The sequence below is a fragment of the Theropithecus gelada genome, chromosome 7b (assembly GCF_003255815.1).
Source record: "Theropithecus gelada isolate Dixy chromosome 7b, Tgel_1.0, whole genome shotgun sequence".
Lineage (NCBI taxonomy): Eukaryota > Metazoa > Chordata > Mammalia > Primates > Cercopithecidae > Theropithecus > Theropithecus gelada.
In genome coordinates, this window is record NC_037675.1 from 37,085,266 (window position 1) to 37,108,818 (window position 23,553).

At 40.5% G+C, this 23,553-nt stretch overlaps 1 pseudogene; it reads right to left on the bottom strand.

The window, feature by feature from the left end:
• Positions 1-17,264: 17,264 nt before the first annotated feature.
• On the bottom strand, positions 17,265-18,459 carry LOC112628381 (annotated as a pseudogene).
• Between the last annotated feature and the right edge of the window lie 5,094 nt (positions 18,460-23,553).

Sequence of the window (23,553 nt, forward strand, 5' to 3'; positions counted from 1 at the left end):
CAATGCTGGCTTCAAAGCTTAAGGGACAGGCTGACTCTCATCTGCTAATACAGATGGTGATTTTAAGTTGAAGCTAATGCTCATTTACCATCCTGAAAATCCCAGGGCCCTTAAAAATTATGCTAAATCCACTCTGCCCATGTTCTCTAAATGGAACAACAGGCCTAGCTGACAGTATGTCTGTTTAGACATGGTTCACTGAATATTTTAAGCCCACTGTAGAGACTTTCTGTTCAGCAAAACGATTTGATTCAAAGTAATACTGCTCATTTATAAGGTACCTGGTCACCCAAGAGCTCTAATGGAAATGTACAGGAAATCAATGTTATTTTCATGCCTGTTAACACGATATCCATTCTGCAGCCCATGGATCCAGGAGTAATTTCAACTTTCAAATCATATTATTTAAGAAATATATTTCATAAGGCTGCCATAGATAGTGATTCCCTTGATGGATCTGGGCAAAGTAAATTAAAAGCCTTCTGGAAAGGGTTCATCCCTCCAGATGCCATTAACATTTGTGATTCATGGGAGGAGGCCAAAATATCAACTTTAACAGGAGTTTGGAAGAAATTGATTCAAACTCTCATGGATGACTTTTAGGGGTTCAAGACTTCAGTGGAAGAAGTCACTGTAGATATGGTAGAAATAATAAAACTCAAATGAGAAGTGGAGCCTACAGATCTGACTGAATTGTTACAGCCTCATGATAAAACTGGAACAGATAAGGAGTTGTTTCTTACAGATGAGCAAAGAAAGTAGTTCCTTAAAAGGAAAAGTACTCCTGACGAAGATGCTGTGAACAGTGTTGAAATGACAACAAATAATTTAGAATTATATTGGCCGGGCGCAGTGGCTCAAGCCTGTAATCCCAGCACTTTGGGAGGCTGAGATGGGCGGATCACGAGGCCAGGAGATCGAGACCATCCTGGCTAACACGGTGAAACCCTGTCTCTACTAAAAAATACAAAAAACTAGCCGGGTGAGGTGGCGGGCGCCTGTAGTCCCAGCTACTCGGGAGGCTGAGGCAGGAGAATGGCGTAAACCCGGGAGGCGGAGCTTGCAGTGAGCTGAGATCTGGCCACTGCACTCTAGCCTGGGTGACAGAGCGAGACTCCGCCTCAAAAAAAAAAAAAAAAAAAAAAAAATTATACACTTAGTTGATAATGCAGTGGCAAGGTTTGAGAGAATTGACTCCAATTTTGAAAGAAGTTCTACTATGGGTAAAATGCATCAAACAGCGTCACATGCTACAGAGAAGTCTTTTGTGACAAGTCAGTCAATGTGGCAAATTTTATTGTCTTATTTTAAGAAATTGCCAGAACCACCCCAACTTTCAGTTAACTACTTCCCAGATCAGTCAGCAGCTGTCAGCATTGAGGCAAGACCCTCCCTCCACCAGCAACTTGCTTAAGGCTCAGGTGATTGTTAACATTTTTTTAACAATAAAGCATTTTTAAGGTCTGTACATTTTTTTTAGACATAGTGCTATTGCACACTTAGTAAACATTGCAACCTAATTAAATAATACTTTTATATATACTGGGAAACCAAAAAATTCATGTGACATGCTTTATTGAGATATTTGCTTTATTGTGGTGGTGTGGAACTAAACCTGCAATATCTCTGAGGTATGACTGTACTAGGAATAAGTAATTTACACACCACCATTACAGAATTAGGGTATTTTGAATTTGATTATGTACTTATTTTGACCAGTGAGTTTTATATTTTCATACATTTTTATGTTAGTAATTAGTGTTCTTTCATTTCAGATTGGAGAATTCCCTTTAGCATTTATCATAAAGCAGGTCTAGTGGTGATGAACTCCCTCAGCTTTCATTTGTCTGGGAAAGTCTTTAGTTATTTAATTTATTTGTTAGCTTCTTATTTTATTCATATATTGTTTTCCTAATTTAGTTTTGGCATCTGTGTTTTCTGGTAGTTCATTGAACTTTTAAAAGGATTATTCTGAATTCTTTGCTTGTCAATGTATAGATCTCTGTTTCTTTAGGGCTGACTCTTGGAACTTTGTTAGCTTTCTTTGGTGGTGTCACACTCCCCTGATTCTTCATGATCTTTTTATCCTTGCATTGGTGTCTGTGCATTTGAGGAAGCAGTCCCCTCTTTTAGCCTTTAGAGGTTTGCTTTGGCAGGGAAATACCTTCACCAGTTAGCCCAGCCTGGGGTTGTGGAACAGCCAGCTGATAGTGTCTGTGGGCCAGTGGGGCTTGATCCTTGGGTCTCTGTTGGGTGTGGCTGCTGCCCATGCCCAAGGTAGTGTGTGGTAGTGTGTGGCTGCTCTCTTGTTGTAGGGGGCTGCTGGCTGTGCTCTGTACTCAGTCAGGGTTGTTACTGTGCTCCTAGATTGACATGACTGCAGTCTGGGCCTTGCAGTTAGGTGGTCTGTAGCCTGGGCTCCCTGGTCAGGCAGGGCTGCAGGCTGTGCTTTGTAGTTGGATGTAGGCAGACTGGGCTCTCTAGTTGGGCAATGCTAATGGCAGGGACTTGGTGACACCGTCAAGATCCTGACACTGGTTGCTGTGAGTCCCACTCTGTCTCTTTATTTCTACCTAACTTTAGGTGGTCCAGCCCTGCCAATTCCCTTAGCATACCCTGTGAGGTGAGATGGCAGTGGGTCTCCCAGACTCCCTGGGCCCAGAATACTGGGAAAGCTGGATGTCTACCTCAGGCTTTCTTTTTCCCACTGGAGAAACTGTAACTCTACTTGGTGTGGTGCTGTGTGGCCTCAGGGAGGGGTGATGTAGTCAAAGTGAAGTTGACCTTTTCCTTCTAAGGCAGTTTTTCTGCATTTTTGAGCTCCACAGTGGATGCTTCAGCCACTTCATCCCTGCATTCAGGGATTTTCACAAAGGCATTCATGTCTGTGAAGTTGCCAGTCAGTATTTTTGTGAAGTAGATTAGAGCCAGGAACTTCCTATTCCACCATCTTGCTAATGTCCTCCACCTTGAAATTCTGAATCATTTTTGAATGAGAGGCCTAGCATTTTTATTTTTCTCTGGGCCTTACAGATTATGCAGTCAGTCCTGTAACAGTTGAGTGGAAAAGGTGTAGAGTCATTCACTTCTAAGTGAGAATAGTGGCCATCGAACAGAAACATCACAGCCAACCTCTTCCTAGGAGGACTGGGGGCAAGGAGGGAGTGCCTTTTGAGAGAATGCACAGTTCGAGGAGTGACAACTCTTTCCCCCCTTTTCCCCTGTCTCAAGTGGTGAAGGCCGTGGGTCATCCACTTCTCCTCCACCCCAAGAGAAGTGGCAATTCTGGAATGGTTCCCTGCCTCACTAAGTTGGGGAATGGGAATCTGTTTTTGTTCAAATGTTGCCAACACAGCTGGGTAAGCATCTGGAAGAAATGGCTATGAGAGGGTGGGCCACAATTCCTCCCACACCAGGTCTTGGGAGGCAAGACTAGTCTGCACTAGGGAAAAAGGGACAGAGAGCAGGCAAAAATGGTGTGGGGTAGGAGGGAAGTCTTAAAATGAAAATGGGAATGGAGTTTTATGATGAACAAGAGTGTTAAGAACCAGAATGATAGTGTTTTGATAATCGAACAGTGAAAGCTTGAGGAATTGGGCATTTAAGTGTCATTAAATGAGCACACCATCCAGAGAGAAGCGGTGTTTAACAGAGCACTTCAAAAAAGAATCTGGGTTAGGGGAAGCTGGGGAAAAAAGGTAGAAGAGTGAGGAGGAGAAAGGAAGTAGGAAGTACAGGTGAAATAAGGTTAGTTACAGGTTGATGGTTGTTGAGCAGGTAAGGTACATAAGTGCACCTTGCTATTTTCTTTCCTTTTATATATGTGAATGCTCTATAATAAAAAGTTAAAAAAGTTTGGCCCCAAACGGATCACCTGAGGTCAGGAGTTTGAGACCATCCTGGCCAACATGGTGAAACCCCGTCTCTACTAAAAATACAAAAATTAGCCGGGCGTGGTAGCGCATGTCTGTAATCCCAGCAACTTAGGAATCTGAGGCAAGAGAATCACTTCAACCCAGGAGGTGGGGGTTGCAGTGAGCCAAGATCACGCCACTGCCCTCCAGCCTGGGCAACAGAGCGAGACTGTCTCAAAAAAAAAAAAAAAAAAGAAATTGGCCCCAAAATGCTTTAAAAACCTGCTTTGGAATTTTTGTTGTTTGAATATATTTGACCCATTTTAATTTGTCTGGTTTTATTTTTTATTTTTAAGGCATAATGATTTTATCTTTTAATATTCTTTTTGTTTGTTTTTGAGATTGAGTCTCTGTCTCCCAGGCCGAGTGCAGTGGCGCAATCTGGGCTTACTGCAACCTCCGGCTCCCAGGTTCAAGTGATTCTCCGACCTCAACCTCCCGAGTAACTGGGATTGCAGGTGTGCACCACCATGCCTGGCTAATTTTTGTATTTTTAGTGGAGACAGGGTTTCACCATGCTGACCAGGCTGGTCTTGAATTCCTGACCTCAAGCAGTCCACCTGTCTTGGCCTCCCAAAGTGCTGGGATTACAGGTGTGAGCAACTGCACCCAGCCTATATCTATTCCTAGTTTTATCTTTAATTTTTTATGCCTTTACATTAAAATACTTGTCACTTTTTAATATATTAGGAGAGTCCTAGTCTTACCATTTTACATTTCTGAGATTCTTGTTCTCTCTTCTTGATATTTTAAAATATTTTTAACTTTTAAATAAGTTTAAACCTTAAGTGTCCTTTTCTCTCTCTTTCTCTCAGCAGCACTAACCTCCACCACTCTCCTCTAGAGTTTTCCAAAAATTATTTAGGCTAAAAGCACTTTTAAAAACCCTGCTAATCTTATTGTACAGATAGCACATTTGATTTGCTAACCATTGTTATTTCTTATATCACGTAACTGGTCTCTTCCAGTTTCTAAAATATGCAGTCCTACCACACACCATTGGCAGCACGTATCAGTATACAGGTATACACTAGTGGTTTGCTGTGTCTTGGACTCAAATACTTGGCCTTATATATCTTTTTGTAAAACTCATTTTGGAATATTTTTGCCATTCTGACTATAGCCAGCTCTTAGTTACTTGTAAGAATGGAAGTGTAGAAGTGAGGGATTTTTTGGTTTTGTTTTTTTGTTTTTTTGTTTTTTTTTTTGAGACAGGGTCTTGCTCTGTCACCCAGGTTGGGGTGCAGTGGCAAGATCACATTTTGCTGCAACCTTGACCTCCTGGGCTCAAGTGATCCGCCTCAGCATCCTTAGTAGCTGGGACTACAGGTGTACACCATGAGGCTCAGTTAAGTTTTGTAATTTTTGTAGAGACGGGGTTTTGCCATGTTGCCTAGTCTGGTCTCAAACTCCTGGACTCAAGCAATTCACCTGCCTTGACCTCCAAAGTGCTGGAATTATAGGCATGAGCCACTGCACGCCCAGCTTTTTTTTTTTGTTTATGTGGTTACACCTAATATTCTCTTCAAGCCATTCTAAGGAGACCTACTTCAGAAGGCTCTGAAAGTTCTCCTTTTTGCAGTTTTCTTTTCACACTGCTTGTTCTTTGTTACATTATGCTGTCTCTATCCTAAAGTGGCTCCGCACTTTGAAGCTAGGATGATTATTCTGTTTTTGTTTCCATTAAGGGTCATAGAAGTCTAAAACTTCAACCAAACAAATAATTAGGTGAAAGTATAGGTAACGTAAGTGAAATTTCTTTTAGACCCTTGCTTTACAGGGGGCTAACTGGGTTCTTTATAAAATTGCTGAAGTCTATCATGGTAGACCTTTTAAAATGTTTAAATCAGTTTCCTACAAAAAATTAAATACTGTGCACATATGCATAAGTATAAGTGTTTGATTTATTCCCAGGATTATGTCAGTATACTAATAGTGGTTCAGTTTCTCGAGGAAAAAGTCATATTAACCAAACTGTTGATGGTTGTATAGATAAGATATTTAATAATCTGCACTAAGAAATATAAGAGATGGGGAACACTCTTTGTGTAGAGGTACTTTGAAAGGTTTAAAGTCAGAAGCTTGGAATTCGGGTAAGGAGGGTTCACAATTCTGTATAAGCGTGCCAGGGAGTCTGATGAACGTGCAACCATAATAAAGAAATTTTTCTCTTACAACTGGTCCCCGAGTGGGCCATCCTTTTCCTTGGTCAAATGTGTGGATAAGCATTCATTTTTCTATGTTCCAACCTAACCATTCTTCCTTCTGACCAACAGTTTCTTTCTTTAGGGGTGTTGTACCATTGATTTGCTCATAGTTATATTCCTACTTCTTCCTATTTCTGGCCCAGACATTCCTTTTTTTTTTTTTTTTTTTTTTTTTTTTAAGAAGGTCTCACTGTGTCACCCAAGCTGGAGTGCAGTGGCATGATGACAGCTCACTGCAGCCTCAACCTCCCAGGCTCAAGTGATCCGCCTACCTCAGCCTCCTGAGTAGCTGGGACTGCAAGCATGCCCTACCACACCCAGCTAATTTTAAGGAAAGTTTTGGCCGGGCGCAGTGGCTCACGCCTGTAATCCCAGCACTTTGGGAGGCCAAGGTGGGTGGATCATGAGGTCAGGGGTTCAAGACCAGCCTGACCAACATGGTGAAACCCCATCTCTACTAAAAATACAGAAGGTATCCAGGCGTGGTGGTGTGCGCCTGTAATCTCAGATACTCAGGAGGCTGAGGCAGGAGAATCACTTGAACCCGGGAGGCAGAGGTTGCAGTGAGCTGAGATTATTCCACTGCACTCCAGCCTGTGCGAAAGAATGAGACTCCATCTCAAAAAAAAAAAAATTCTTTTGTAGAGATGGGGTTTTTCTATGTTGCTCAGGATGGTGGTGAACTCCTGGAGATCAGGGCTGCAGTGAGATGTGATTGTGCCATTGCATCCCAGCCTGGGTGACAGAGCAAGACCCTGTCTCAAAAACAAAACAAAACAAAACAAAACAGTAAAACCTTACTACTACACTTCCATGATATTCCAAAATGAGTTTTACAAAAAGATGTATAAGGCCAAGTATTTGAGTCCAAGACAAGGCAAACCACTAGCTCAGATTAAAGCCTGTACGTCTGAGATGGTCAATGAAGATTTGTTGATGGATTAGACAGATTGTTGCACTTCATTTGTTCAATGTCAGACATTAAAGAGGGCTTGCATCCTTAGACACTAGCACATCTTGCTAAAAAGTCTGATGTTTGCTCCTGTTTCCAACACTTGGAAACTTTAGGGTTCTTCTCATTCTTTTTTTTGTTTTGTTTTTTGAGACGGAGTTTTGCTCTCGTTGCCCAGGCTGGAGTGCAATGGCACAATCTTGGCTCACTGCAACCTCCACCTCCCGGGTTCCAGTGATTCTCCTGCCTCAGCCTCCTGAGTAGCTGGGATGCACCACCACACCTGACTAATTTTGTATTTTTAGTAGAGACAGGGTTTCTCCATCTTGGTCAGGCTTGTCTCGAACTCCTGACCTCAGGTGATCCACTCGCCTTGGCCTCCCAAAGTGCTGGGATTGCAGGTGTGAGTCACTGCGCCCAGCCTCTTCTCATTCTTGTACCCATAGTAGAACTTGCTTTCTCTCATCTTACCACCACTTGCTTGATTCCTCAATATTTTCTCTCCTCTTTCCAGCTGGAATCCCCCAACAGGAGCCTCACTCTCCCATGCCTAGGAATACGTACTCCAAAAATATTGAAACTTGTGCCCAAAGATGTATCTGCTAGGATATTCAACAACCTAAAGATTCATCAAAAGGAAATCATTAAATGGATGTATAACTGTGTACATCCATATAGATATTATTTGCATGATTATATTTATAAACATTATATATACACACATATCAATTGTGTATCTGGTACTAGAATGTTTTGAAAACATTTACACAGTAAATTCTGAGCAATGGTTGTCCAAGAAAGAGGAGGAGGAGTTAGTTGAAGGATTGTGAGAGAACAGGTAACCTTTTACTTTTTATACTGTATACTTCTGTATTTTTTGAAAAATGGCCAAATGAGCATCAAAAGATTGAATGATATACACAGATTTCCTCTAGCTAATATTTTATCTGGATTTCATTTTTCTATGAATCAGAGATCTTTCCCATTTCTCTTTGCCTATTCCGCTGATAGATGATTCAATCTTGTGATTTCTCTGTCAATTTGAAAACTAATATGACTTTGAATAAATAGTTTGGATGACATTTCTTCCTTGATACCAGCATTTCTGAAAGTGTAGACCTAAAACACTAAAAACGTAGTATGAGTTAGTTGTTCTGCATTCCCTTGAGACATAATGTTGAGCTTGAACGTAGGTTTAGTTTTTGGAATACACAGTTCTTGGTTTAATAGTTAAGTGTCAGGCCAGGTACAGTGGCTCACACCTGTAATCCCACCACTTTGGGAGGCAGAGGCAGATAGATCACCTGAGGTCAGGAGTTCGAGACCACCCTGGCTAACATGGTGAAACCCCATCTCTACTAAACATACAAAAAAAAAAATAAAATTACCTGGGTGTGGTGGTGCACGCCTGTAGTCCCAGCTACTCAGGAGGATGAGGCAGAAGAATGGCTTGAACCTGGGAGATGGAGTTGTAGTGAGCCGAGATTGCACAACTGTACTCTAGCCTGGGCAACAGAACGAGACTCCATCTCAAAAAAAAAAAAAAAAAAAAAAAGTTAAATGTCTGCAGAATGCTAGATACACAATCATATGTAGAATAGGCATGTTGTGCATTCATTATTTCTACAGTATGAACCAAAAAAAAAAAAAAAAAAAAAGCAAAAATGCGCACAGAATGAGGAAAGAAAGAACAAGCAAGTGTATTTTATTTATTATGATAATCCTCCTCAAGTCCCCTCTTCGCGCTTTTGATCTAGGTGAAAGCAAGCTGGGAACCTAATTAAACCAGTGCTAGAGAGGCCAGGAGATACAATGCACAAAAAACCCCAATTCTGATCACCAGATTTTGAAGTTGAAGTTAATTAAGGCAATATACAAATAATCCCTGCAAGCAGTGACATTTAAAAATGCATGTTCAATATTCTGAAGCAGTTATGTAAATTATCAAGAATAAGACTCCAGAGGAAATGTAAAAACGCAGGCTCAACTTTTAATACCTTTTGGTAATGTTTTTATTGGACTTAATGTTTGCTGGGGGACCATGTGTTTAGAGGTAATCTGACAACAAAAATGCAGCCCCATGACGTGGGGAGCTATGGAGGAGGGAACCCACCAGGAAGGAGACCTGTAGTTAAGGGTCAACAATAACCAGGAAAGTAAGAAAACTAATGACATTCTCTGTGGTTCTGTGATGGTTTTGAGCCTCCCTGCAAGGTAAGAAGCAGAACCAAGATGCTGAGGTGTGGTCTTAGTGCTTATGAGGTTTACACCTTGGATAGGTTCTTAGAATGGGGATGACAAAAATTTTAACTGTGAAATTGTATCATATAAGTTACAAGTTGCATAGACTTTCAAATAATTCTAGTTCAGAGATTTCTATAGGACAAGTAGGGAACATGTGGTAATTGCTCTTTTTACATATCTGGGAAAACAAATGCAGAATATTTAATATTTCTAAGATCATACAGCTGGCCAGTGGCAAAATGAGGCACTGGCCCCTGGGGTTCTCGTTCTCACTTCTATAAGATATCTGCAAATTCTGGGGGCAGCAACTTCTGGCACAGTTGCCTCTAGAAGCAAATTCTGTTAACACAGGATGTAATATCATCATGAATTTCTCCCTGCTTCCCTCCCAATTATGCTTGTTTCTCTGTCCTTCCCTATTCCTTCCATCTTTTTCTCCTATATCATTGGCATTGGCCAGCCGTTTCTTAAGACCGTCTAACTTTGCTCCCCTCCATGGCATTTCATCTTTGTATATATGTCCAGAGATCATCCTAGAAATTGTGAATTCTCTTGTATACTGTCAGTTCTATTTTGGTTGGGTGCTTCTTTTTCTCTTGGTGGGAGAGGAGAGGAGAAATTGTGCTGATCTATTTTATGTAGCTCAGAATTGAATTTCTAGAGCCTCAGAGACTTAATAGAACTGGAAATGTGCTCCACATTTTGCCTATCAACAAAGCCTAATCAAGAATACATTCTTTGCCAGCAACATTCAAAACGGAGATGATTCCAAGCTGTGGCTTGGAAATAAACTCCTTTTATTGCATTTCAATTTATAGTGTTCTTCGCTTTCATTTTGTACAAATATTCAGGGAATTTTCCCATGTCGAAGAACCTGATGCATAAATTAAGATATTTCAAGTAATGTCATTTATGATCTGTGGCGAGATCATTTTGGGTTGATATGCGATACTATTCTGAGTTTCAGACAACAATCTATGTACTTAGAATGTGTTCCTACATACACTTCTTACAGGAAGACTAATTGTCTTGCGATTAACAACATACTTTAATGGGACTGGTGTATTATTCAGACCTGTTTGCAAACCTGTGGGTGTTCTTTTGTTTTTGTTCTCCCTTTTTTTTTTTTTTTTTGCTTTTCTTTGATTTTCCTCCCCACAAGCTCTCTCACGGGACACAACTCGCAGAGCTGCTCAAAATTAATTTAAGACCCCAAGACAAATCACCAGTTCTTTGATTTGTAGTAGCAGAGTCAGGTAACATTTAAGAGCAGGATAAACACTATGTGAAGTATTCATGGGGATGGAACTGTCCCTCAGGTTGAACAATTCAAAAGTTTGGAAACTGCTATTTGCAAATTCATCTTGTGGATCTACTTGGTGGAATGCTGCTTCTAACTAAAAACAAGGGAGAAAAAAAATCAAGTGGAAGAAATGTTTAAGTTCCCAGAACCAGAAAAAATAAAAGAAATCTCAAATACTCACATTAAATTAACCCTGGATTTATCTTGCTAACATGGCAAGTCATTATATACTTAACACAATTGAGATACACGATTTTGGTGAGTGGACCATTTCTTGAAACAATATTTTTCACAGTACGTGAAATATAAGAGCTTGGGATAACACCAAATTAACCCTGAGGGAGACAGTCACTGATATGCTCATGATTTTATATGGGAAGCTGAGGAGAGTAAAGCTGAAGAATCTGATAGATAGACAGACAGGTCTTGAGCTGTGAACATATGTGTTTTAAAGTCCATTTAAAATTGGTAGTTTCTAACTTTTCAGCACATTTTCCTATGATGATAATAGTGAATTCTCAATAATGTTAGCTATGGGCTAGGCCCTTTCTAAGTGCTTCTGTGAATTGTCTCATTTAATTCTTTCAAAAATCCTATGACTTAGATTATAGTTAACCTAATTTTGCAGAAGAATCTGAGGCATGGAGATATTAAATTGTTCAAGGTTACACAGCTGGATGCCAAGCAGTCTGACTGTAGAACCTGTTTTCTTACCCACTTTGCACATAGAGTTGATGGTATGAATCATAATTAGGTTCTGTTTTGATGATCTGTTACTGTATAACAATCTACCCTCTTCCCCCTGCACATTTTATTTTACTTACAATTTTATGGGTCAGAAATTTAAAAAGGGCACATCTGGGCAGTTTACATTTGTCCTACCTGTTGTCAACTGAGGTAGCTAGACTGAGGCTGGGGGATTCACTTCCAACGTGGCTCACATGGCTGGCAACTTGGTGTTGGCTGTCAGCTGGGAGCTGGATGGGGGCTATTGGCCAGGGTCCTTGGTTCTTCTCTACAAGGGCCTTTCTGTGGGGCTGCTTAGGCTTCCTCACAGGATGGGGGCTGAATTCCAAGAGTGAGTGTTCCAAGAGATATAAAGTGGAAGCTGCCAGTTTCTTATGGTCTGGGCCTGAAAAACTAGTACAGCGTTATTTCTGTTTGTCAAAATTGTGATAGAGGCCATTTAGATTCAAGGAGAGGTTGTCTACTTCTCAGTGGAAAGAGTGGCAAAGAATTCGCAGTCATCCTTAATCTACCACAGGTACCCCAAATAGACCATAAAAGTCCACTTATTTACCATGTGACCTAGATTAATGTTCCTCAAAACTTATGTTTAACCTCTTCCTTTATCAGTTTAGTTTTAATTTAAATCTTACTTTTTTCTTTAGAGACAGAGTGTTGCTCTGTTGTCCAGGCTGGAGTGCAGAGGTGTGATCATAGCTCACTGCAGCCTTGACCTGCTGGGTTCAAGCAATTCTTGTGCCTCAGCCTTCTGAGTAGCTGGGACAACAGGCGCTCACCACCATACTGGCTAATTTTTGTATATGTGTATATATATATGTATATATATATTTTTTGATAGAGATGGGGTTTCACCATGTTGCCTAGGCTGGTCTTGAACTCCTGGCCTCAAGCAATCTGCCAGCCTCAGCCTCCTAAAATGTTGGGATGACAGGTTTGAGCCACTGCACCTGGCCAAAATCTTAACTTTTAAAATATGTTTTCTTTCAACTCTTACGGTTTATGATTCTTTGAGACAAGGGTGCATTATTTTAAAATACAAAATCCCTGGAACAGAGTTGGGATTCTATGTACGTTTACCATTCCTCCTTTTGCTCTTTGCTACCATAAGATTTAACAAACAATGAAGAATTAGGGCCAGGCGTGGTGGCTCATGCCTATAATCCCAGCATTTTGGGAGGCTGAGGCAGGAGCAAAACCCGTGTCTACAAAAAATATAAATATTAGCCAGGCATGGTGGTGTGCGCCTGTAGTCCCAGCTACTAGGGAGGCTAAGGTGGGAGGATTGATTGAGCCTGGGAAGTTGAGGCTGCAGTGAGCCATGATTATGCCACTATACTCGAATCTGGGTGCCTTAGTGAGATCCCTTCTCAGAAAAAAAAAAAGAATAAAGAATTTAGCCAGGGGCAGTGGTTCACGCTTCTCAGTGCTTTGGGAGGCTGAGGTAGAAGGGTCCCTGGATCCCAGGAGCTCCAGGCTGCAGTGAGCTCTGATGGGCCATAGCACTCCAGTCTGGGCAACAATGTAAGACCCTGTCTCTAAATAAATAAACAAATAAAACCCAGAAGAACAAAATGGATTGTTTCTAAGTGCAAATATTCTACTTTATTGGTTGGGCATGGTAGCTCGTGGCTGTAACCCTAGCACTTTGGGAGACTGAAGCAGGTGAATCATTTGAGGTCACGAGTTCAAACCAACCTGGCCAACATGGAAAAACCCCATTGCTACTAAAAATACAAAAATTAGCCAGGTGTGGTGGTATATACCTGTAATCTCAGCTACTTGGGAGGCTGAGGCAGGAGAATTACTTGAACCCAGGAGGTGGAGGTTGCAGTGAGCTGAGATCATGCCCCTGCATTCCAGCCTGGGCGATGGAGTGAGACTCCATCTCAAAAACAAAAACAAAAAAACAGAAAAACAATAAAACCCACATAGTCTACTTTATCTTTTACAACATAAACATTTCATTTTCCAAGTTGCATAGTAACATTTCATTGTTTGTCATCAAACTCTGTATCTGTGGTCTCTTTAGTAGGGGCAGGGGGTATGTCTAATTCATCCCTTATACTGAATTCCCAGAGTGAATACAGTAACCTGGGAAATAGTAGGCACTCAAAAATATTTCAGGAATGAAATTTAGCAGGCAAGAAAACAACTTGAAAACCTAACGTGTTGATTCCTAACAAAGGAAAAAATGCATCAGGTGGTGTGACAGTTTAATACATGTGTTTTTCATTTTAAATGTTTTAACACAATTATGAACCAGGGACACACATCATCCTATTCTGATAAATTTAAAATATACAAAGTTAATATTAATGCACAATTACGAGGATGTATATCTACCAAGGGCTATTTATTGATACCTCAAAAAGTAAGACCTCTTTGTCTTTCTAGTGAAAATGTATTTTAATCTAATTGTATGCCATCAGGCATTTTCCATTTAGCTAAAGTTAACACGAATATCAAATACTTGGCCTGAAGTACCATCTACTTACTTTGATTTAGAGCAGTCATGTCCAACTTGCGGCCCACTGGCCACATGCAGCCCAACATGGCTTTGAATATGGCCCAACACAAATTAGTAAACTTTCTTATAACATCATGAATTTTTTTGTGATTTTTATTTTTATTTTTTAGCTCATCATCTATTATTAGTGTTAGTGTATTTTATGTATGGCCTAAGATAATTCTTCCAATGTGGCCCAAGGAAGCCAAAAGATTGGACACCCCTGATTTAGAGTTTCTCTTTTCATTTGGTCTTTTATTTCTTTCTCAGAAATAAAGAATTAATAAGACTGAACATGCAGAGCACTAGTTAGTTTGAACATTGGCCTTTTAGGTACCAAGCATACATTTGGACCTCCTTCTGCCACCCAAGGCCTGTGAAATCATATTGTTAAGCTGCCTCATAACACATCTAGGGGCCTCTGAAATTCTGGTCTGAGAGTTCTGGGATTATTAAATCTTGCCTAAGTTCAGAAATGCCACTCACTGTTCACATGTGGAGAAAAGGGTTTATAGAAATTATTTTCTTCAGCAGTAGATTAAAATATTTAATTAGAAAAAGTGAAATCAAGGAAAAGAGGAGTAGACCACACTAATAATCTGCTATATAAAGGTATGTTCTTAATCTTCATTGGAAACATTCTTATGTGAATATCTAATCTTCAGGACATTGGCTCTCACAATTTTTGATTGTGAATAATCCAAATTCATAATCCAAATTCATTGCTTCTCTTCCTATTAAAATTTGTCCTGTTTAAATATGCGCTCTAATTCCTGTTTTGCCCCAGGTAGCAATTTAGCAAACCGATGAATAGAAAGGAAGTGCCAGGCCGGGCGCGGTGGCTCAAGCCTGTAATCCCAGCACTTTGGGAGGCCGAGATGGGCGGATCACAAGGTCAGGAGATCAAGACCATCCTGGCTAACACGGTGAAACCCCGTCTCTACTAAAAAATACAAAAATCTAGCCGGGCGAGGTGGCGGGCGCCTGTAGTCCCAGCTACTCGGGAGGCTGAGGCTGGAGAATGGCGTAAACCCGGGAGGCGGAGCTTGCAGTGAGCTGAGATCCGGCCACTGCACTCCAGCCTGGGCGACAGAGGGAGACTCCGCCTCAAAAAAAAAAAAAAAAAAAAAAAGAAAGGAAGTGCCAAAGAAGAATCTTAAATAAATGTGTTTGGCTACTTATTTTGTACTTTAGTAACAGCTCACAGACTAAAAAATTAGAATTATTGGGTAAAAGTAAGTGTGGATATTTATTCTTTATAGATTTTATTAATGCTTGTGGTCTTTTCAATGACTGCTGTAATAAAGATTAGCCTTTCATAAGGATGATGACCTATACATAAGAAGGACTAACATTGAGAGCATAAGATGAGATTAAAAGATAAAAAATATGCATAGAAATTCGTACCCTTAAATATTTAAGGAAGATAGTCTGCAAATAAGTAAAAATCAGGTCTTTTAAAAGATGATGAGGATGATGATATGGTGATAATGATGATATGGTGATGATGATGATACATAAAGGTAATGATAATGAAAACCAAAATCCATACTCTAGCACATACATTTGGAAAAGAGAATAAAATAAAGTAGAAGAATTCAGAAAGGTGACTAGTCTGAGCCAGCTTCTCACCTCCTTTACGTACTTCCCCAACTCCAATCAAAACACTCCAGTACTGCAATGGGAAATGATGAACCAGGGCGTTTAAAAAACCTCACTTCTAATTTCATTAAGGCCAATTGCAAATGACTTATCTCAGGGAAATGAAGCACCTTCATCCCAGCCGTTTCAATGGGGGGTTGCATTTCAGAAGCACACACAAAAAATTATGAAAATGAGTATGCATGAAGGTTTAATAGCTAATTTTCCAAGTTGATTATCTTGGCCAGTTCATTGGGATGCTCTTGCTTCTTTGCTAATTTAATTTGTTTCATCCTTTTTATTGTCTCCTTTAAATAGCAATTACGGAAGATAGCACTCCATTTTGCCTCCTACTTGCCCTTTTGCTAAATCATGATTTCACCCTGTGCCAGATAGTTACGGGTGTATGAAGAGATGGCACTGGTGAAAGGCAGAGAGTGTGAACACACTTGACTCAAGTCTGAGGAATCCAGGAAAAAGTTGCCAATGATGAAAATGTGTGTGTGTGTGTGCGCGCATGTGTGCGCCCACATATGCATGTGTAGTGAATACCTTAGAACAATTCCTCTATTCACATATTCAGAAGTGTAAAACATGCCTATTTGGAAGTACGGATTCACTTACATAATGTCTATCAGTGTGTTGCAGCTATTTAAAAGCTAGCTGTCAACTTGGTAAGAGATGGGAACCTTTCTATTTTGTACCTACTGTTTTAAAACTACTGTATATATTTGTACATGTGGCAGGCATCTATTAAACGTTCTAATGATTTTTTTTTAGTATAGTGTCACTAAAAGGCATTTATCAAGTGCTTGTTTTAATATAGCCCTATCTTAGGTGAAAGAAAAGATGGCCTCCTTGATATGTAACACTCCACTGATAAAATTTGCAGTCTGTTCTTAAAACACTGTGTATTCTGATGAGGAAAGTACAAAAGGTCTCAACTTAACATGTATTGATTTTATGCCTTTTTTGTAGACGAAGTAGGAAGAACAGTTTCTGTTCTCAGGCAACTCTATTTGGGGGATAAAAATAGAATATGAAATAGAATGCAATAAACAAATTACATAGCTATACTTTTTGAAGTCCAGGATGGGCAGTGAGGTTAGGCTGGAAGACCTCTTAAGTTGTGAAAGCTTGGTTAAAGACAGGAGTTGACATGGCCTGAGTGTCAGCCAGTGGGGTTCTCTGTAGCCAGATGGCTTTGTTAATTTGCAAAGTTCACAATAAAAGTCATCCATAGTCATTGCTCTCTTTCTCTACCAAGTCCCTTAGTCTTCAGGCTCATATCATCCAAATTAATGAAGAGAAAATCTATAAACAACAGCTTCACTGGGAGTTATGTCACTAAGGAAAAAGCAGAAATTTGTAGATCTTCAAAGCAGTATTTGCTCTCAGGTTATCTCCTTTTATATTTATTATTTATATATGCCCTACTAGGAAGTACTTACGTTGTTTTTCTTAGAAAAAGATTTCCAGACACTAACAGCTCACAACATTTCAACAGCAAAGTTATTAGTTGAGAGAGGGGTTTTCAGGAGCTGGAGATTCTAGAGTATGAAGAAGAAATGTTGGTATCTCATTTCATTACAGATGGATGGCATAGGTCACAAATGGGAGACTCTGGCTGCTAAGCCAATATCAAAACCCACTGGACTGACACTTCCTTCTACAGGGTTTATTTTCCTTCCTGTTGTCTTCCTGACCCATGAAAATGCCTGCCACCATGTAAAGCCCACTGGCAGCTAGCTTAGGCTCCAGTCTTCCCCCTTGGGTAGGAAAGAGAGTGAAGGGAAGGCCACTTCTGAGTTTCCATGCTTTCCTCTTTCTCTCCTTGAGGTGGTTCTTCTGTCTTCTCCTTTTCTTCTCTCCTTCCTGTTTCTCTGGCAGCTTCTCTTAAGCCTTTTCTGAAGGTGTTACTATCACTTCATCCCAGGTAGATATTTCAGAAGCAAGATGGCTGGCATCACCCTCCTGGCCAAGGATCTTCCTAAAGCCACCATGTGAGAGGATTTGGACCAGAGTCGGAGCCGTGTGGCAGACCATGTCCTGCAGTGTGCAGACCATGTCCTGCAGACTGTGTGTACTCTCACAGGGGTCAGTGATACCCACTGACCCTGTCGGGAACGGTCCTTCAGCCAGAATCTGCAAGCAATGCTCATATGCAACAGGGCCAAAGGCTGTCTGGTGAGGTTGTTCATCACAGCAGAATGACACAGTAGCTCAAGGATCCAGAATGTGAGTGGCTCAAAGTCAGGAAAACGAATCCTCAAGTCCTTGAGTAGTCTGATGAGAACTTTATGGACTGAGAGGCATTTCTCTCAATCCAGCAGGCAGGTGGGATGGCTGCCAAGGCGTTCTGCAATACCTTGCTCTCCAAATAGACTTTGGGGTCCAGTTTTCCAACATGGAGTCACATTGTTGTAGTGAGAATCTTCACTGGAGCATCAGAAGAACTGATTTCAAGCCAGTTTTGTTGGTCAGCACAGTCAAAACTTCAGCAAGATCTTGTACTGTGAGGCTTTCCACAGCTTTGTTCCCCAGGGCAGTAACAGCTTCCAGTGTTGGCAGAGTCTTTAGTATTACCACCGGGGCAGCTGCATTGTGGCCTGTAGCCATCGTTCTCTCTTTGTATGATCCCATCCGTCAGACTTCTTGAATTTGCACTTCAAATTAGAGCCACAATCAAATATCAGTCACGTTGTTTATTTTTGTCACCAGAGAAAAGACAGAGTCCTGTTCAGCAGAGTTGGGAGCCAGGTACTGATTTCTCTTCAGCAAGGCTTCACTGAAGGACATTTCATCAGGTGCTGGCTTAACCCGGGGGAAGGCCATTTCACACAGAAATCAAATAGGATATGTGGCACATAGAGCCTGAACCCTCCTCCTGGGCCTCTTCTGGAACCAAAGCGCCCACCATGACCCTGTCCTCTGTCCTCTCTCATGGCACCTTAAAATCCCCCACACTGGAGTCTGCACCAACCACCCCTTTCCTCTCAGATACCTCGTTTTAAATCATGGTAGGTTTAAACTTTATAAGCCTTTAGCATTACACATTCCATTGTTTATCTTTCATTCTCTAGCATTTATGAAGGTAGAATGTTCCTCCCCAAATCGTAATGTGATGATGAAATAGCAGAAAAGATCTCACTTTTCTCCCCTTGGAAGAAATATGGAATTCAGAAATACCATCTAAAATCTGTCCTCAGCTCAGCCTTTCCTGACTCAGTGTTACAGTTGTCCAGAGAGGACAAATTGCCTTTAGAGCTGAGAGGGACTGTCACAAGATTCTCTAGTTATTCCTGTAACTAGAATGCATTAGCCTTAGAAGACGTGTTTGTATACTGGGTGAAGGACCCTAGTTTGAATGAATGAATGAATAAGTGAGGAATCTAAAAGGCCATTGGGAGGCTTAAAGAATGGCAGCTCCTTCTTTTCTTGCTCTGTTGTGAGTCATCATTGGGAAAATAAGCAGCCTTCACTTTAGTAGAGAGGAAGGCAGCATCCTCAGTGGAAATCCTGCCACGCAGATGGAGTTAGTGTTCTGGGAAAAGGCTGAGAGTTCAGCGGAGTTTATTAACTTGGGAGTTGGAATTCTAGAAGAGCAGCTATGGGAAGATTATTTGCTAAGGAAGGACATAGAACCAAATTGCAGTGAGTGTGTGGGAGGGGCGGGATGACTAGAGGGGCTTATACTTTGGTAGCTTAGGAAGACCTGGATGAAATGCAAGGTCAGATGAGACGGGCTCAAGTTTCCATTGTGAAGTTGTTTTCATTCTGCAGCTTCAGGGGTATGTGTGATCTTGTCATCTTTCCTCTGTCCTATAATCTCTCCACAAGGCATGTCCTCCATAGAGCCCAGCACATAGTGGGTGTTCAACACAAATTTATGGATAGTATGAATTCATTAAGAAGCATACAGACAGGAAATGCAGGATACAGTCTTAGGTCTTCATTGCTCCTAATTGCTAGACCTTCTGTGTTTCCAAATTATTTTTGTTAAATTAGTTCAAATACTTGCAGTGCTTTCCTGTGGAAGATGCATTCAGCCAGTTCAAAACTACCTCTAAGGGCAGAACTGAGGACACTGGTAGAAGTTAGTGAGAAGTAGATTTTGGCTTAAAATTTTCTAATAACTAAAGTTAGGAATTAAAAAGGTACTTTTTAAAAAAAAGTAGTGAGTCTCCTAACACGGAACGTATGCAAGTAAAACACTGAATGTCTATGTCTTGGGGATGTTTTAGAGAGGATCCCTTCCACCACCAAGAGTTTCGTATTGTTTCTGATATTGTGTTAAGTGATGGTCTAATATGATAAAATACAAGTAATCTATTTTGGAAAGGATACATAGATACAATTATTGAAAAGCACAATAGAGAAAAAGATTGCATCTATATTATTGTTATATAACCATATGCCAATATGTCTAGTATATAATATTGGAAAATGTGTCACGGTGTAATAAGTAACTTTTTAGAATGCCCTATGCAGAATGTAGGAGCAAATCTGAATTAAAAAGGCAGAAACTGAAGAGGACTGGAGTCATTAGGGAAGGCTTCATGGGCCAGCTGGTTCTTTATCAGGGCCTTGGAAAAGGTTAGAATGAGGACAGGCAAAGGGGAAGTCCCTCCAGGGAGGACTGTGCAGGAGTGTCAGTGGGAGGAGGTGTTGGGAGGAGGCAGGATGATTGGGCTCACTCAGGCTCTCTGTACATACGTGCTTTGCACAGAGAAGATGGGAACAATCAGTGGTCATTTGAAGGAATGACACACATTTAAGTCCCTGTTGTCTGAAATCCTGCAGTATCCTGCGTTCCACTGGCCTGCGAGCTGAGAGACCTGGGAGTCCCAGCTGGGTTCCTAACTAGCTGTTTGGTCAGACACATCACTTAACTACCCTGAGCCTTATTTTTCTCAATTATAAGCCAAGACAGTTGGTTAAATTAGTGCTGCTTAAACTTGAATGTGCAAATGGAGAGATTATTAAAATGTAGCTCTGATTTCATGGATTGGGGTAGGGCTTGAGATTCAGCATTGCTAACAGGCTCCCAGGCGATGGGCAGAGCGCCCTTTGAATAGTAACGGGTTGTATGACTTAGGTACTTCCGTGATATGAGCACTCTACAAACTAGTTTTAATTATGGTCTCATACTTTTTTTTTCATAGTTGCTTTCTTATTAGGTAATACGATTGAGAAGTATCTAGCACAGAGCTTAGTCCACAGTGGGTACTCAGTAACATTTGTTTATTAACGTAAAGTTTCTCCCTTGGATACTGTGCTTACCTTAGAAATGCAGTCGTTTTTGTTCAGTCCTGCATTTCAGACATGTAGTGCAGGTTCAGCAATCTAATAAAACTCAAAGAAAAATCTCGGTGCTTTTTAGATCTCTTCTCTTGTCTCATGACTCCTGTTTCTTCCAGTAGGAAAGGAAGTAATGCGCTGTCTAAATATCTGATTGTTGTGTTGCTTTAGGGAAAAACAATTAGACTGCCTTGCCATTTGCCAAGTAGATGGAATGAAGGTTTCACTCCATTAACACTCATTCCATGAGTCATTCTAAATTCCTGACAGTATGCCAATAAACCCCAGTTAATTCACCAAAATTGCCGCTGGTAGCATTTTGCCTCTGCAGGTAACCAGCAGCGCTGTAATCACTTACTCCACACAGGTAATGAGGTTGTATGGTTTTTATTTATGCTACCAATTTGTTTTAATATTGTTATTGTTCCTTTTATAGTAAGGCAGATTGGTCTCTGTCTTAAAGGACTGAGAAAGAAGGGATATTAAGGTTCCCAAACTGAATGTAAGTATTAATATTGAAAATAGTATTATTGTTTTTTGGACTGGCAGTAGTAATTTAGAAGTGTTCTAAAGAGGTTGTATTGATTGAATATATACTTATTTGATTCTTCAAGATTTTTATCAGACTCCAGTTGGCTTCTAACAAAAGGTTTATAAAGATAATGAAATTCCTTCCAGTTCTAAAACACTATAACCTCATGAAATATGACCAAGAGTAATGTATACACAGGACAATTTATACTTGGAAAATGAAGTCTACCAAGTTGTTCCTGAGGTTTTTGCTTGCCACCAAATATAAGACAATATCATTGAAAAGAAAGAAGAGAAAATACAGATACAAAGGTCTGTCCTTCAAGGTAATCTAATAATTCAGTAATAAAAATCTGTCATACAAATTTGGTATGAAATCTCTGCAAATTAGAGAAATCCATTACAACAATCAATCTAATAGAATATCAACATAGCACTGAATTTGTTTTGTAAAGAAATATGCTGTCTGTACCCAAGCCATATTTAGGGATTATTCCATAGTTTATTTGGGTTGAGAAAAACTAATTTGAGTTACTAGATGTTAGATAAGTGTCAGAAGTCCATATTTAACTCATTTAGGCAAAAGGGATATTTAATGGAAGGGTCTTGGGGTAGTTGACATGACTGAAAGAAGAGTAGGACGACCAAGTCACCAGCCGAGCAGGAAGGAATGCAGCGGGGCCTCAGGAACCCTCGAACCAGGAACCAGCTTGTCAGGACTTTGTCTCTCTTTTTGGTTTCTACTTCTCCTGGTGCTGGCTCTATTTTCTCCCACTGCAGACCAGGTTTGTCCACTTGGCAGTTAATGGAGTTGTTGACACCTTACATGGGAGTTCCCCTTTTACAGCTTCTTCTATCAGAGAGACAGACTGACTCTCCCAGATCCATTTTTTTAAAAAAGTTAAGGGAGAACTCTGGTTGGCTGGGTCAGGTGGTTGCTCAGCCTCGGTTGCCAGCTGTGACTAGAAGGTCAGGATCATATAAGAACATGCCACATTTTCCTGTAAGCACGTGGCTGGAGTTGGGAAGGTGGAAATTAATTCCAACACGAGGGAGGAATACATTTGCTAAAAGATGGAGGCCCGTGGCTGGGCAAGGACTCCCAGTGCGTTGGTCCATAAAATAGTTTGGAGTAGCACCCTATCCTTGCTTTAATTCTCCTTGCCCCTCTATTGGTTATAGCAGGTTGGGACTTCTATGCTAGATGTTCTATAGTCCCATCATGTAAGCTGCAGGGGTCTTGCACTGTCTACTTCTTGGAAAACAAAACTGCCAGTGTTTCCTGGGCCCTACACTTGTCTGTGTGGTGGGTCTATTACTGCTTTTGTAATTGATTAGCCTGAGTTACAGAAGAGGGAAAGGATAGGCTGACAGATGGTATTTGCAGTAGGTGCAGAAGAAGATTTGAGTGTCTCCTAATACAAGTCCCTTTCCTACTCCTCCCTCCTGTCTGCCCCCACCAGCCAAGGAACATGTGTGGTCCTCACAAGTAGACTGCAAGCCACCCAGGAGGCAAGAACAATAGCATGCATGCCTTTAAATCCTGGGAATCTCTGAATACGGTTCTTACACAGCATGAAAGTGTAACACATATTTGTAGATTTTATGTTAAACCAAGTTTAACCTGTGTAAAAATGTAAGAGATGTAGCTGAGTTACATTGTGATTTTTAAAGTTCCTCCAGTGTGAGCATTTTGCATGCAGTATGCACATTGCTATTGTTTCCAAGTGTAAATAAGAGGGCAGAGTCCTATTTATTGATAATTCTATTATAGATCTATAATAGTTATAGATGTATGATACTCTTATTAAAGACACAGCTACAGCAGTTTTAATTATTCACCCATAATGAATGAACCTGGTCCCTGTTTAAGAAATGCAAGATTTGTATGATTCAAGTATATTCCCTCTTACAGACAGACACTAATGAGTCCTATGAAGGTAATAGACTCTTATCATTGAACCAGAGCCTGAACAAATGTGTTCATTAGTCTTACTTGTCTTCTGATGATAGATAAGTTGAATCTTGAGCTGGACACATGTCCAGATTTGAACTTCTTTAAAACATAGGGGTTATATTTTAACAGAAAACTTTATAATCAGTAGATTGTTATCATTTGTTGTAGAAAAGAATTTGCTTCTGATGCTTATCATGAAGATTCTCATGGATACTTTGCATTTCTTCCTAAATGGGAATCTTTTTATTAT